This window comes from Peromyscus leucopus, chromosome 1, assembly GCF_004664715.2.
Source record: "Peromyscus leucopus breed LL Stock chromosome 1, UCI_PerLeu_2.1, whole genome shotgun sequence".
In the NCBI taxonomy this organism is placed as follows: domain Eukaryota; kingdom Metazoa; phylum Chordata; class Mammalia; order Rodentia; family Cricetidae; genus Peromyscus; species Peromyscus leucopus.
Genome location: NC_051063.1, coordinates 98,881,794 through 98,899,728, shown reverse-complemented (window position 1 = coordinate 98,899,728; position 17,935 = coordinate 98,881,794).

Below are 17,935 nucleotides of genomic sequence, written 5' to 3'. Positions count from 1 at the left end.
ATTATATAGACATGATAAAAAATGAAAAGATGAACAGTTCCTCAGTAATAGATGACAGTGAGAGTTGATTGGATGAAAACCTAGACAATAAGTTCAGGGAAATATAAGGATGTGCAATGAAATAAAAGGGATATGAATACACTGATTACATTAAAAAGAAATGAAAGCATGGGCTGGAGAGATGGCTCAGTGGTTAAGAGCACTGACTGCTCTGCCAGAGGACCCAGGTTTAATTCCCAGCACCCACATGGCAGCTTACAACTGCCTGTAACCTCCAGTTCCAGGGGATCCGGTACCTTCACACAGATATACATGCAGGCAAAACACCAAAGTACATGAAATAAATAAAATTAAAAAAAAAAGAAAGAAAAAGGCAAATTGTAAAAAAAAAAAAAGAAAGAAAGAAAAGCAGACAACTGAAAGACAGCTATCAATACAGATATGAAAGAGGATTTTAGTAAGGAAAGAGGAAGAGTAAAAAATTAAAATAATTCATTTAAGAGTTCAGTGGGAAATCATAAGAATGATTGAATGGCAAGTTAGAATATCAAGACTTAGCCGGGCGATGGTGGTGCACACTTTTAATCCCAGTACTTGGGATCCAGAGGCAGGTGGATCTTAGTGAGTTCAAGGCCAGCCTGATCTACAAAGTGAGTTCCCGGACAGCCAAGACTGTTATACAGAGAAACCCTGTCTTGGAAAAAAAAAGCGTATCAAAGCTTGTAGACAATATAGAAGCTAGAAAGGTTGGAGGATACTTGAACATATTAAAGACCACATCTGACAAACACACAGCCAACAGTATATAGTAAATGAAGACAAACTAATACTATTTACTTTAAAATCAAGATTGAGACAAGCATGTGAATTTTCCTACCTGTTTCTGAATTTAGTCCTTGAAGTCTTGGCTAGAGCAATAATGCAAGAGATATTAATAAGGAGTAGAATTATTAAAGGAAGAAATTCATGTTTTACTATCTGCTGATGATATAATCCTATACATGAAGATATTCTAAAGCCTGAACCATAAATCTTTTAGAATTTATGAACAATTTCATCAGAGTATCTGGATATAACATAAACATTAAAAATACCAGTAAGTGTCCAAATTCTAACAATAAACTTGAGTAAAAAGAAATCAAGAAAAAAAACATCATTCATAATCACTAAATGAATAATAAAATGTGACATATATACACAATGTGGTTTTTTAAGTCATAAAGAATAAAATTACTTTTTTTTGCAGGAATATAGGTAAAGAAAGAAATGATCATTTTCAATAAAATGAGCCAGGTTAAGACAAATACCACATTTTCTTTCTTTTGGGGGTTCTAGAATTTATATAGATAATTGAGATCATTTACTTATAAATATATAACTTATTGAAGTAAAAATAGCAATAAAAACCATGGAGCATCTGGAGTGACAACACAGAGGTTAAGAGCACTTGTGGCTCCTAACCTGGATTTGGGTCCCAGCACCTACATGGATGTATACAATTATCTATACCTCTACTTGTATGGGACCCTGCGACTTCTGTCCTCCACAAGCAACAGGTATATGCACAGTTCCCATACACACATTCAATCAAAACCCTTGTACACACGAATAAAAAATAAACAAACAAAAAAAAAAACCTGTGCGTAGAAAGAAGGGGACAAAGATATAGGAGGTAGGAAAAAGGATATGGTATAGAGAGTAGGGCCACATAATTTTGCAAAGCTCATCCATTAACTTGGTTTTCTAAAGTTTTGTTCTTCTCACCCTCACATTAGATTTTTATACAAGTCTCAGGCTAACAGACTGACTTCCTTCTCCTGCAACATGGAATCAGACACAGCCTGACTGCAAGCATGCACTATGAACTGCCAATGAATCACTGGTATAGAACCTAACTCTTTCTCTAAAATGTATGAGATGGGACCCTCGCTTTGCCTTATGGTCTGGAAATTTCTTTAGATCCTTAGTCATGCTCCAGTCTATGGGTCTGTATATGGCATTAATAACTTTCTAATACATATTATATGAAAAGGACTGCCCCCTGTATCTCTAACATGAAACCTTTCAAAATATGGGTAAATTAAATGATATACTTGAAGGGAAATATCCTTAAGAAACTTATCACCATCTATATTGTGCATGTGTTTCATTTTAGGAAAGTAGTAAGAGGCCATGTGCAATGTTTAAAGGGAAGGGAGTTACAACATAGTGATTTAAATGGTCCAAGGATAGTAATGGAGTGTACATGTATGGGTTAAGTATGGTGGAGGATAAGAGAGTAGGCTAGAGGGGAAAATATACAGAAGCATAACTATATCTTCAGAAATGCCATTAGGAAACCTTCTATTGTACATGCATTCTAACACATATATGTACATATACTTAAAAAGTGTTAAAATGGAGTTACACTGTAAGTGTGAAATCATTCTCTTACTAGACACCACAGGTCAACAAATAAAATGTGAAGTGTAGTACTGCATTACCCAATGTGAAAGTATTGGATAGTGTGGTCCTATAGACTCTCAAATATTACAAGTTATGATCAGTGCTCCTGTTTCCATTCCAGAATTTGATGGTAAGACCTTTGTGGAAGACACTACATAATTGATACTTAGAACATGGATAGATCAAATTGGTACTTGTTTGGGAGCTTCATCTCTGCTGGCTAGCTTTCATAGTGCTGGAAGTTGTTAAACATGCTATTGGATTTTTTGCTCTGGATGGCATCAGGTATTGACCTACATAAGCTGACCAGGAAATGAAGAAAAGACAGATAACCAGATACACATACAAAAAAGCTGAGAACAAATAGACTATGCTTGCTCTGAGGAAGGGAACAATTGCATCCCAGAAAATCAGTATGTTTATTTTATATATCTGAAAGAGGAGGAAGGTTTGGCTAGTCTTGGTATGAGGTCTTTGTAGGAGAGCAGTCTCAGGCTGCAGTCATCCAGGAGGAGGAAGCTGAGAGTGATAGTTTCTATACACACTGTTAACATTTGCACTCAGACCAGAGGAAGGCTTTGCCATTGCCCTCTGAGCCTCAGCACCTCAGTGACCGAAGATTGATGCTTCTGTGAGTCTGAGGTATTCGGTTACTTGACCTCACAGTGCCATGTCAATAACCTGCATTCTCCCAGACTTCATTTGCTCTTTGTACATTTAGTCAAAGCTTCATATGCTCCAAACAAAAAAATAATCATCAATCTTACCTGTCTGAGAAACATGTAACAACATTAATCTCCTGTCATTCTAATAAGTCATGTCTTGTGGTCCATTAGTAACATGAATGTAACATCAGTAATTAATCACTTTCTAGTCAGATTTAAGGCCTTTTCATACCTGGTACCATTTCTAGAACCTGTGGCTAGACAAGTCATACATAGGTCTTAGAGGAGACCCTACCCCCATTGTTCTGCTAAATGGATATAGTATTAAACTGACTCCTAATTACCATTACACACAGAGAGGTTAGTGCATCTTTCAAGTCTTATCAAAGATGCTTCTTTTGCATTAGACAGCAATTAACAAAGAGACTCAGACCTTGTCAAGGCTCAGAAAATAAGAGACTGTGGAGTTCCCAGCCTCTTATTTTCTTTACAACGAAGTGATTACCTTTGCTTTGTCCTACATTCACACTGTGGTGATGTGCCTCATCACAGAGCCATAGCAATGGAACTAGCTGATGATCATGGACTCAATTCTTATATACTACAAGCAGCATTAAGCTTTCTTTCTTTAAGTTGATTTTCTCAGATATATAGCTATAGTAATAGAATACTGACTAGTCCCATTCACTAAATGTAAAAATCTCTGGTCTGTGAAAGGAAAAATAAGGATAATAGGAAGCCATACCACAGGCTTAGAGAAAATATAAAATATCTAATAATGTGGTATCATTCAAAATACAAGTAAACTTTAAAAACCAATAGCATGAAAATTAACAACACAGTTAAAGAAGGGGTAAAAGTATCTAATAAACTCTTCACAAAGATTTACAGGTTGCTTATTGGTTTAGAAAACTATTTTTTGTATGATATGTCATCATGGAAGTGTAAGTGAAAGCAATCATGAAATACTACTATTATTAAATTGATCAACATCTGTGTTCTTGACAATACTCAATGCTTGTGTGGAAGTGGAGCAAATCATGTGAATTCAAATAGACTAATGCCATTTTTGAAGACTTGGTTTTGGTAAAACTAAACTTTCATCAAACAACCAAGCAATCATATCCCTTGGTATTTTCACAAAGAAGTTGAAATCTTAAGTTCACAGAAAAATTTGCATGCAGATAGCATTGAAACTTTATTCATATTTGCTAAGTAGGAGGTCAACTAGATGCTTATTATGTGCTTGAATCTGAAGTGTCCTCCATGGGCTCATGTGTTCAAGTACTTGTGTTCCAATTTTCTGACTCTTTACTTTTGCCCACAAGATAACTGAAGTAGGAGGAAAGCCTCACATCTCTGCTTTCATTGTGTGTACTTGGGCTGAAGGCACACAGATAAAATATTGTCCTTAACATTTCCTCTTGAGGGACACTGACTCTCAGAAGCAGAAAATCTAGGTGAATACACCACCTGTCTACTAGATGAGGAACATTTTTCATGAAGGTTGGGCTCCATTCTCTTTGATAGATGAATAGATGTAACATTTACCCATTTGTGGGACCACCTTGCATGCTTAACAACCTTCTAGTAGATGAAACACTGATGAATCCATGATGTGCATAATCATATCCAGACAAGGACTGCTCAGTTATGTATACATTTTCTCTCTTTGAATCTAAATCTCCCATGCCAATATCCTGATGACAGTTTAGGAGCCACTGGTTCCCATGTATGTGTTCAACCTAGCAGGGGCACATAGAGTAAATATCCTTTCTCTTTTTACCATTATACATCTCTTTAACTGGTTGCTAGACCAAGATCTTTGGGACTGTTGGATCTTGTTTTCCCTGGATTTCATCATAAAATCATTAGTAAGATTCTTGGTGCAAAGAATTACTCTTGACAAAATTATCTTCCTATGTGAATTAAAAGTATAAAATACTGGATGAAAAATTATGTAAGAGTTATATGGGACATGTGTCTGCTCCTTCTCCTTTTTTCTCAAGGCAGGCCAAATATATCCCATTAAAATTCCAGTTCACTTGCTTATAAAAGATTAGTGGAATTATCTACTCATGCTGATGTGTTAAAAGCCAAATAGGAACTGTGAAATCTTTAAGTTTATTTTTCCTTAAAGCTCCTGAACTCTGTCTGACCCTCTACCAGAGATAGTCTATAACTAACTCTTCCTTTCTCTCTCCTAGGTCAAGTCAGAGAAAGCAGTCTCTAAGTATTTGATAGGCCCATGTTGGCCTCCCCCTAGTCATTTCTACCTTCCCATCTAAGAAAGATCCTGTTCTGGGCCTGCAATAAGGTTCAGTGAATACTTGCCCTATAAGCCTGACAACCCAAATTTGATCCCTGAAACCCAAATAAATGTAAAAATGAGAGAAGATAGTCCACAGAGGTATCCTCTGAACTCTACATGTGTGCTGTGGCAAGTGTGCTTTCCTTATCATGAAAAAAAACCCCACAGAATAACCATAAAATGATATAAAGATGTGAAAATATCCCTTTCTGCTGCTGTGGATATCACTCTGTATAAATAAACACTGATTGGCCAGTGGCCAGGCAGGAAGTATAGGCGGGACTAACAGAGAGGAGAAAAGAGGAAACAGAAAGGCTGGAGAGAGACCTGCCAGCTGCCACCATGACAAGCAAGATGTAAGGTACCAGTAAGCCACGAGTCACGTGGCAACTTATAGATTAATAGAAATGGGTTAATTTAAAATATAAGAACAGTTAGCAAGAAGCCTGCCACGGCCATACAGTTTATAAGTGATATAAACATCTGAGTGATTATTTTATATGTGGTTGTGGGACTGCAGGGGCTTGCTGGGACCTGGAGAGAAGCCCTCTAGCTACATTCTGCCTAGCTTTTGAGATGCTTGTAGACCTTATTCTTGGATCAGTTTTCCTGTTGCAAATGCTCCTTTCCATTGTCTGCACCATTTTTTTTTCTAAAGGGTCTCTCTCTTTACATGTGGTCTTGATTTTATTTGTTCCTACAAATCATCAATTTATTTTTTGTTTACTATATATCTCCTCTATTCTCTAATAATTTTATATTTATTATTGAGGTAATAGTTTTAAGAGTATGCAGAAATCTGTACATATGGTGTCTCATTAATGTTTACAAGCTTTGTGAAAATATGGAAGCCATAGGGATAGCCCTTCCTCCTTCCCTCTCCTACAAATGGCTAGGTTTCACTATAGGTCTGCTTTATCATGCTGAGACAGAAGGAGTAGAGACTATTGTTTTGCTTTCTATCTTAAGTTATTTACCTCAACTTTTAATGACCCAATTCTTTTGCATGTTATGCTAAGGTCTAAAGACAGGCACAAGAGTCATTCCCATGCACTTCAACTTTCTTACCGTCACTTGCAAAAAACAATATGCTTATCTGAAAAGAAATTGCAGCTGCTGGCTCCAGGAGGTAAAGGTCTCAGGTTCAACTAAACTTTGTAAGAAAATAAGATACTCTATGATTGAAGAGGAAGGTTGCTCACTGAGAGGTATTTTTGTTTATTCTTGGGTCACATAAAACTTCTTTTACTGGGATGATGGTGGGATAACCAGACTACAATCCACAGCTCCAGAGAAGCTAACTAACAAGGAAGACCCTAAGAGGGACACATGGATTGTCCTGGGAAGGAGAAACAGTTGAGATCTCCATGAGCAAAGTGGGAGTTAAGGGGGGCAATGGAGTGTAGGGGATGGGGGATGAAACATAAGGGAATGGGATGGTCGATCTGGAACAGGGATCGAGTGGGAGAACAAGGAAAGAGATGCCATGATAGATGGAGACATCATGGGAATAGGGAGAAACAAGGTGCTAGGGAAGTTCTCAGGAATCCACAAGGGTGACCCACCTTACACTACTAGCAATAGTGGAGAGGGTGCCTGAACTGGCTTGCCCCAGTAATCAGATTGGTGAATACCCTAACTGTCATCATAGAGCCTTCATCCAGTAACTGATGGAAACAGATGCAGAGGTCCACAGCCAAACACCAGGCTGAGCTCCAGGAGTCCAGTCAATGAGATAGAGGAGGGATTCTATGAGCAAGTGCATCAAGATCATGATGGGGAAACTTACAGAGACAACCAAACCAAACTAGTGGGAACTCATGAACTGTGGACCAATAGATGTAGATCCCCCATGGAACTGGAATAGGTCCTCTGAATAGGCAAGACAGTTGTTTAGCTTGAATTGTTTTAGGAGTCCCCTGGCAGTAGGACCAGGATCCATCCCGGGTACACAAGTGGACTTTTTGGAGCCCTGCGACACCTCACACAGCCTTGATGCAGGGGGAGGGGTTGGGACCTGCCTCAACTGAATGTACCAGGCTCTGCTGACTCCCCAAGGGAGGCCTTGACTTTGAGGAGGTAAGAATGGGGTGTGAATTGGGTGGGGGGAAGCTGAAGGGGAAGGAGGAGTGAGGAAAGAGAGATCTGTGGTTGGTATGTAAAATGAATAGAAAATTTCTTAATAATAAAAAAATTCTTTCACATCACTAACTCTTGAAGATGGAAGTTGGAGTTAGTAAAGTCTGTGTTCCTTAGGGTTGGCCTTGTCTTCTATTTTCAATGGAGCAGTTGACAATATGAACTCTAGATTTAGTACCAAATTATGTTTGTGGTATCAGGATGTCATAATCACTGTGTCTCTAATTGTAGTTGGACATTTTTTTTTTCAGAACCCCAGCTCACATATAATGACATGGAGACTTATTTAATTATGAAAGCTTGGTATTAGCTTATGGTCATTTCCATCTAGCTCTTATAAGTTAAATTAACCTGTTTCTATTAATCTGTTTCGTCTTGTGGCTTTTTTTAAATCTCTCTTTTATTCTGTGTATCAGATTTGATCCTCATGTCGCTGGTGTCTCCCCACCTCTTTTCTGCCCTGAGTCCTCTCTCTCCCTGGAATTCCATCTATTATTCTCTGGTGCCTAGCTATTGGCCATTCAACTCTTTATTAAATCAATCAGAATGTACCTTGGCAAAGACACTTCTTCACAGTGTACAAAAAGATTATCCCACAACAATTCTACACGTTTGTCTAAATAAAAAGGAAAGATTTTGACTTTAACATAATAAAACTATATACAATAAGAACAATTATCAAGTAAGAATTACATTCACAATGTCAGTCCATTTGTATTTGTCAAATTCAGAGAAATTGTTCTATTATCTATGTCATCATGGTGAGCCCAAAGTTTTATACCTAAATCATTTTCTATCATAACTTCTATTACCAACCTAAACATATCTTTTTAGACATTAAAATACTTTCTTAGATAAACAATTTAAGCTTTTATGTCTCTCAACCTTGAATACTTTACATCTCTTTTCTGAGTTTCTTTTCTGAATTTGGTAACAAAGAAAAACTATTTATTTTTCAACCTCATCAGAGACCTGAGAAGGATATAATATTACATGATTAAACAGGTAATACAGAGAAAACAACTTCCAAAAACTATAAAAGTAACAATGACAGCTAGCTACCTGGACAGTCACTCAACATTCCTCTGTAATATTGGAGAATTTGTCATTGGGATACAGGCTTAGAATATCTTACTTAATTATCTGTGAAGCAGGAATTCTGAAGAACTGTTTTACCCTGTCTTGGTAAAGTTTGGCAGTCACCTTCTTTTGTGTCCTGCTTGTACAATTTGGACAGTATATTGACAGCAATCAAGTCAAGGGCAGTTTCTTTCCCAGTGGCTTGTTTTGCCACATAGAAAGTAAACTCCATAGGGAGGTTCTCTTATGCCCAATATCCTTTTTTTTGAAGTAGATTGGTGCTGCCAGGAGCAGATGTATCTCATTGTCATGAAAAGCCTTATGTTATTAGAACATCTTAAATGCCATATTCTGTATGTCTCTGAAGTGTTTGAAGATCATCTATCTATTTAAACTATATCTCTGTTTGACCTTGAAAACATATCTAACATGGACCCAAATTTGATTGTTAGATGACTACTAACCTATATTTCTTAATTATCCTGAATAGTCTATAATAATAAGGACTAGAAATTCATATTACATTGTTAAATGAACTTCATAGATACAATACTTTAAACAAGAGTAGAAACTACATATACAGTATAATATAGATAACGTTAAATTTGTATCAATATACAAAATCCATACCAATGTAAAGTATTTGAGACTAGTAGTTGCTTTTTAGTTTAAAAGTAGATTTAGTAATCTACCCTTTCATTCTATTCTTTCCATATTATTCATTTTCTTTTCAGAAAGAGATCCTTGAATCCAACCTCCCTTATTTAATTTTTCCCTGAACATGATCAATGTTAACCTCCCTAAACAATGACAAACATCTACTGAATGACCAGAAACCATCCACCCGACCTCTTGGTAATGTGAGCATCATGTTCTCTAGATGGCTTCCTGTTGTCTGGGGTGACACCATCTCAAGGGGATCCTTAGAGAATTGGGCCAATGGTCAAGTTCTGGGAGAGCTAACTGTATCATTTGTTGTCCAGTCTCTGGTTTATGGGAAAGCATAGAGCTTATCTAATGTCCTCTGGGGTTGTCTGCGAGGCTGTACCATCTCAGCTACCAGCTTTGAAATTGTTCTAGATGTACATTTTTTTGAGGAAACTGTAACTGAGTCATTCTGTGAGGCTGGATCACTTGGGCTACTTGCCTTGTCTTAATTTGTGTCTAGTCCTTTTGTTATGAAAACATATAAACTTTTAAAGGTAACATACATATTTGTATTAACACAAGTATGGAATGTTCATTGTGTACAAGTCAGCTAAAGATGATTTTTTGTTTTATGTTTGAGGAGGTAAAAGGCATCAGTTCATTTGGACTGTATGACAAAACTGTCATGAGAACTCTGTTGACAACAAGATTCATCATGTCTCATCTAGTCTCAGAGTTGTTCCCATGTAGAGGAACCAGCATATTCATCACCTGTCTTATAGTTTTCCTTCTTCTTCTTTTCTTTATGTTTGTAGTCAAGATTTTTAGGATGTCTCTGCCAGGCAAATCTAATCTTCAGTAAGTTGGAAAGAATTCATAACTTTTTGTTTCCTATGGAAACAAAAGCAAAACCTCTCCCCCAAGGCAACATATTTTCTGATTTTCATTCTAAAGTTAAGATAACCCCAAAACATACAGACTGGTTTAATTTAGTAGGTTTTTCTACCATCCAATATCTCTCAGAAGCTGTCAATTTTTGTTCATTAGCATTTAAAGAATTCAAAGTCAACAAAGCACCACATAGGATCCATACACCCTGTGTATTTCCCATCCTTATGTGGCTTATTCTTCTTATATTACTTTATTCTTTTTTAAGACTTTATTATCTGTAGAATTTTTCTTACCTTTGAGTCAAATCTTAAGTGTCCTGGTGCTGGTGGCTGACTCTACCCACTCAGTTCATGAGAGTCAATCCTTATGCCTGCAGGCATTGTGGGTGAACTCAAGCCCCGGCCCCCCCAATTTCCAAGCATGATATAAATGCTCTCAGAGAGGCCCAGGTGGTGACTGTAGTAGTGCCACCTGATATGACTTCTATGTCTCTGTGGTCTTACCTTACACTGGGCTTCAAACATAATTGTCCCTTTTTTTTAAACTGCCAGTTCACAAATAATAACATGGAGAATTATTAATTATGAAAGCTTGCCCTTAGCTTAAGCTTGTTCACAACTAGCTCATAACTTAAATTAACCTGTTTCTATTAATCTACATTCTGTCATGTGGCTTTTTAACCTCTCTTATTCTATATGTCAGACTTGATTACCATCTTACTGGCGTCTCCCTGCCTCTCTTGTATCTGGAGTCTGCTCTCTCACTGAAAATCACACCTTTTCTCTCATGCCTAGCTATTGGCCATTCAGCTCTTTATTAAACCAATCAGAAGGCACCTTAACAAAGTCACATCTTCACAGTGTACAAAAAGGTTATCCTACAACATTCAATCTTCCATTTACTTGTCTCCTTGAGGCCAGCCTGCTCCTCACAGAGAAGTACATGAAGAGTATGATCCTTCCTGGAGAAGGCAAGGCTGCTGGCTGTCAGCTACATCTCAGAAAGGGTCTTTACCTGAGAGCAGGGCTGATTTACTCTTAACCAGACTTGCCTACCTACAAGTCATCCTTCTTGCTTGGGGATGTTATTTCTGTGTACACACTTCCAGAATTCATATAAATGTCATACAGGCATAATGGGCATAATGGGTGTCTCTGATACCAGCCCTCAGAAGACAGAAACAGCTAGGAGTAAGCTAGCTACTTAAATTAACAAAAATTGGTTAGTGCTATGTTCAGTGAGAAACCTTATATAGTAAATGGAGTGGAGTGTGCTTGAAGACATGACTTCACACACATTTGAACACAAATGCATGTACCCCTTCCAAATGAGCACATATACACGCACTCAAGCATGCATGTGCCCGCGCACGTGCACACACACACACACACACACACACACACACACACACATGCATACTGCAGGTAGACTCAGATTAGTACTAGAATTTCAGACACATGTAAGCTTCCTGATGTATGTGCTGGAAACTAAACTCTGGTCTTTTGAAAGAGTGGTATAAAGTCAGGGTTCCCTAAAGAAGGTGACAACCAAAGTTAGCCATTACAAGCAGTAATTAAATACTGATCCCATCTCTTTAGCCCCTGCATTAAGATATAAGGGAGGGGACAATCATATATGTCTTTGTAACCTTACAATGTTTTGGGTAGTTTGAAATGTTTCTTCAAGTTCCTGCTTCCCAGAGGAGACTGCCAGATATTCTACAGGACAAAGAGACAAGTGACTGAGAGACTTTAGGGCTATAGGCTGAAGATGGATGCCCCAATGTTACAAATGAACTTTGGGTAACTGTTGAGTTGGCCAGCTGTCCCTGTCATTTCCAGAATTTTGGAAGTTGCTTATAATGTATTTCCTGTTTACTTAGGTAATATTATATCCTTCTGGGTTCTTTGATGTAGTTAAAGACTAGATATAATTTTCCTTGGTTATAATAAAAGATAAATTAGATATGAAACTTTAGACTCATAAATACAGGATAGATAGAATATTTTCTTTAATTTTGTCAAATACAAATAGACTAGATATTGAAACTGGAATTATTGCTTGATAATTGTTCTATTATATGTAATTTTACTATGTTAAAGTACCTTCATTTTTGATTTGATAGAAAAGGGGAAATGCTATGGGATGTCTTTTTGTATACTTTGAATATGTGTTGTTCTAATTGGTTCATAAATAAAGCCATTTGGCCTATGGCAAAGCAGGATGGAGCCAGGTGGGAAATCCAAAGGAGACAGGAAGAGAAAGGAGAGGCAGGGAGATGCCTTTCTGAAGTTCAGAGAGCAGAATGTAATGACACACAGGTAAAGCCACAGAACACATGGCAAAATGTAGATTAATAGAAATGGGTTAAGTTAAGATATAAGAGCTAGCTAGTAAGAAGCCTGAGCCATTAGGCCATATAGTTTGAAAATAATATAAGCCTCTCTGTGTTTATTTGGGTCTGAGCAACTGCAGGACCAGGCAGGACACAAGAAAATTTCCAGCTGCAAGTATACCTTGGTTCAGGGATACAAATCAGACATCATCCTTTCTTTGTTTACTTTTGAGATTATAATTTAACATGTTTCTCCCTTACCTTTGCTCCTGCCTAACAGTCTTCCACTCTTTTTCAAATTCATGGCCTCCTTTTTCACTGTAACTGCATACACATATTCTTTTGTATATATGCATATATTCTTAAATATATTCTGTTGAGTCCATAGGGTGTTATTTGTATGTTTGTTTTCATGGTTAATCATTTGCTTGAACAAAAATAATGTAGTAGATTAGATTAAAAAGATTTAAAGAAAAGTCAACAAACAAACATAAAATAGCCACCCTTAGAGTTGTAGATAGGTAGCAATTAGCATATTATTGTACTTTCCAGTAAGAGTTTGTACACCTGGATCTGTCAATAATTTGGCCAGGTAAGCAGATTTGTAGGAAGGTATGCTTAGGATATTAGAAGAGTAATCCCTTAGTGAGAAAATGTAGTTTTATCTCCCAGATTCCTTCTGTTCCCATTTAGAAAGTTTGTTTATTAAGGAGACTAAGAACCCACAAAAAGGAAGCCACTTCCATAGTAATTCTCTATCAGGAGGAAAATATCTGTAGTAATGGGCTTCAAAAAACCATTGTTACCTCACCTGTGCTCTCTGTCATATGGCGATTTAAAGCTGAGGGAGAGGGAGCTGTGTGGTGCTTCCTCTGTCCTTTTATAAATTTCAAATTCTTAGAAGGGGCAGAGGTAATATTTATCCTTCCTTAACATTAGTGTTGCCGAGGACATAGGAGGGAGTGCCAAGCTGATCACAGCAGTAGAATTCACCCTAAATGACATCTAAGCTTGCCAATGTCCGACTGACCACCTAAAGGTTGTGGAGAATGTGCATGAGCTACATGGATATTCAAGAATTCCATGATGGTCAGACAGGAAATAAGCTTGTCTGTCTGCCCTGGGTTACACAAGCGTATGCTCTGATGGTAACAGCTAGGTTAGTGAGTGTCACAAATAGTTACAAACAAGGAAGATAAAATATATATGACTAAAATATATTTCTTGGGTGTATTTTGAATTGACTATTCAGGAAAAATTTAGGCCTTTTAGACACAAGAATGGCTCTGAAAACTTGGGAGGCAGAGGAAGATGGGAGGCTATAAATCCAAGCCAGTACAGGCTAATTAGGAAACTCAGTCTCATTCTCACCCACATTATACTAAGAAAACATATAAGCATAAACAAAATGAAAAGGGAAAACAAGTAAATGCTTGCCTATATATTGTAAAACTACAAAATTTCTGTATCTTCTTAGATCTAGACAGACTTTATTGCCTCTTGGATTTAAAAAATAGAACTTTTTATATATATTCCTCACCCTATCCCGTGTCTCATGAAGTCTTAAAGCTACCGAATGATACGTTCCAGCAAGAATTGGTCAAGACCAAGTCCTCCCTTGGTTAGCAATATTATTTTTGTGTATTCAAAGACAGAAGAAAGAGACAGCAGACAGTGCTAATAGTAAGGTTTTAACCTGTAAAAGTAGTTTTGGATATAAGACACATGTGTTTCCTGGAAAAGTTGGAGGGATAGGAGATCCTGGATGCTCATTGGGATGAAAGAGAATATTTTCTTCTTTCCTCCAGGTTATAAGCATAGTCAATCCAATGTGCTAAACATGCCCAAGGGGCTATTGCTAGGAATGGAGGCTGTGCTGCCCATGTAAACAATGAAAGTTCTGAAATTATTTACTCACAACAGCAGAGCAGAAAAGTTCCTTCAAATCAAAGACCCTGAGGGCTGTAACCTGGGAACAAATACAAAACAGACTAGAAAACACTTTTAAGCCACAGAAAAAGAAGCTTTAATCCAGGAAGGAAGGCAGAATGCATGAACTCAGATGGTTATGTGAAAACTTTGTAGCCTTTCAGGAATCCAGGAAACAGGAAATTATCAAAGTGAAATCATTTCATAGCAATGAGAAGATTTTCAGGACTAGAGTTCTAAGGCCCTCTAGTCACAGACAGACATAAGGATTTCTGGGCAATTCACTAGGGAGAAAGTATCAAAGGTGACCTGTCACACCTTTCACCAGAACATCAGTCCTTCTTTTAAATTGTTGTTTAAAATAACTTATTATATAAAAGAGAAAAAATACACACCCAAGATAAATCAAATCCCAAATCTACCTATATGCCTCCTTGAACTTCCATACAGTCAGAATTTGCTTTGTGAACCTATTGGGCTTCACATTGGATTTCCCACTTTCCCTGTTGAATATGTTTTGATGTACTTGTCCCCCACAAAAACCAACAAAATCCACAATGAAGTTAGAATTAGAAAAACAACAATCTTTGTATCTTCTTTCATAACTCATGTCCATTACTTGTGTTTGGTCCTTCCTCATCTCAGTCTTTCTCGTTCTGCATGCTATAATGTACTCACATGTCCTAAATACTGCATTAAGGGAGACCATGAGTTTTTTTCTGATATTATGTGATCTCAGTGTTATTCATTTTAAGCCAATTATTTTTTGTGGAATGTTTCTATTGCATTTTTTGGAGCTTAGTAATATTCATATTTTCATTATCCACTCATCTGGATGAGTTGACTTGCTATAGTAGATAAATAAGTGATAAACATTAGGGTATAGGAAGGAAAAGGAAGAGGATAATTATGTAATTATAATGTGCCGGGAACCAGCCTCAGCAGTTTCAGGAGTCTGAAGAACGGAATACCTGGAAGGCGCAGTAACGACTCAGAGACAGTGCTCCTGCGAGCTGACAGGTCACTTCAGGCTTCTGCAATTGCTAAGTAGCTTCTTTGTTACAGTTTCTTTAGCTTCCCTAGCTTCTTTAGCTTCTGCTTTTGCCTGGTAACCTCAGTCTTTTATTATCATAAGCAAGGGGAAACAGAAAGAAAAGGGGAAATCACCCAATACAAAATGTTCTCATGATTCCAAAGGTTATTCTTAGAAAATCACCAGTATATTCTTCATCATCTTTAACTAAGCACAGGAACTATCCCAGATTTAACAGCAAAGCAAGAATAATCTATTTTATTGTTAATGATTATACAATCTTCTGAGCACTTGACCCAGATGCTAGCAACATGCAGTTTCACAAAAAAGGTAAAAATAAGCACAGTGATCAATGTATCAGTCATTTCCTTCTCACACAGCCTGCCCTGACCTCAAGACCCCTGCAGGTGCTTAAGTTCCTCTTAAGCCCTCTGCAAACACCCAGCCCTGTGACTGGTGGGCCACAATGACCTCAGACAAGAAATCTGTCCCTGCAAGTCAGCAACTTCTGTCCTTCTGTATCCCAACAATTCCAAGGAAGACCAGATACAATTTTTAGAGCTTCTATGAAAGGGAGCTCACCTTTTTTGGCAGTTTTTATTAATCTAAGAACCCAATAAAACTTGAAGCAATCACTCCATCAATTGCCACATTGTCTCCACACTCCTTCAGGAGGAATAAAAAATATCTAGATTAAAGTTGCCATCTCCCCTTCTTGGTGGAGGCCACTATTTCCCTCCTATTCTAAGTTTCCACACTTTTAGTTTGTCATCCCATCTATATGTTACTTCATTCACAGTCTTCAGCCAATACCCCTTAGGGTCTCAAGTTTTACACAATGCCCTTGGAATATCCTCAGAAACTGAATTATTCTTCATGGCCAATTTGAGTCCAGTGTGCTGATACACATCATACCATGTGCTATAGTTGACCACACATGCGGTCCAGTTGACCCAAGCCTGAAAAGCTTCCCCAGGCTGCAGGTTCTTTCCCATGAACTGCATAACTGCCTTAACCTCAACCTGGGTGATCATCTCTGTATAATTTCCTGTGAAATTTACTTCACTCCTTTCCTGTATCACAGAAATCACCATTGATCTAGGAACATAGAACATGAAGATCAGATAGAAGAAAAAGACTAGTATTACAATAAGTATTTATATGGAAGAGGACATGACATGTGCATGCCATAAAGCATGACTTTGGACATGTAAGCATTTCTGCCTTGGCCCTCTAGAAGCATGCTAAGCAGATCTGGAGGGGAACACACAGAGAGGGATGATGGTCCACAATCTTGGGTGCCCCTTTCTCCAATCTCTGCTGGCAGCACGTTAGCCATCTTATATACTGTCCCCGGCAATAATGTATTATAATCTCAAAATAATTAAAAAATTATAAGGCTGAAAATTCTATGGTAGATTATGGAGTTCTCTGGCTGTGTGGCCAGAAGCAAAACAGCTGGGTCATATAGAAGCTCTATATTTAAGCTTTTGAGAAATATTCAAATTGATTTCCTTGTGATTGTGTTAATTTTCACCCCCAACAATAGTGAATAAAGGGTCTTCCCTTACCACATACTATCATGTATTGTCAAACATGCTGATAGTAGTGATTCTGACAAGGGGTCAGCTCAACATCATTTTAATTTGCAATTTTCTGATGACTAGGTATATTCAACATCTGAAGTGGTCATTGCTTGTTTGTGTTTCTTGTTTTGAAAATTGTCTAATCAGGTCATTTGCCCATTTGTTGATTAACAGTTTTGTTTCCCTGGTACTTAATTTCTATAATTCTTTATAAACTATGAATATCAGCTCCTTATCTGAACTATAGTTAGTAAAGTTTTTCTCCCATTCTGTGTGCTGTCTCTGCTGTTAATTGTTTGTATTGTTTTACTAGGAGTTTTTCATTTTCATGTTCTTTGCAACATGTTTCCCTCATACTTTCCATGGCTTCACATACACACACATACACACACACACACACACACACACACACACACACACACACCACTTGCACCATCACCACCACCAATAACAAGAAAAGAGCTGGTATATTGGTTTCTTATTGCTGTTTTTATAAATTATTACAGACGGTAGCTTAAAACAATAAAAATTATTCTCAGGTGCACTTAGAACATACACTTTAAAAATCGCATTTTTATTAATTATTTGAGAACTTAAAATGATGTATTTTTTTGTCTCTCTTCCCCAGCTTTATCTCCCTTTTCACAGAACTTTGAGTTGCTTTCATTTCCTCCTCCTGCTGTTCCTCTTTCTTCTACTTCTTATTTCCAGCATTGATCCCAGTTTGAGTTGTCTAACTACTTCTGGGAGTGGGCCTGCCCTGGAGTGTGGTCACATTGCTCCCTCTCCTAGTAGCTACCAGATGTCTATAGTGCCTCAGCTATCAGTGGGATTTTGTGCCCAGCTCTTCCTGCATGCTGTAATTTTGTCTGG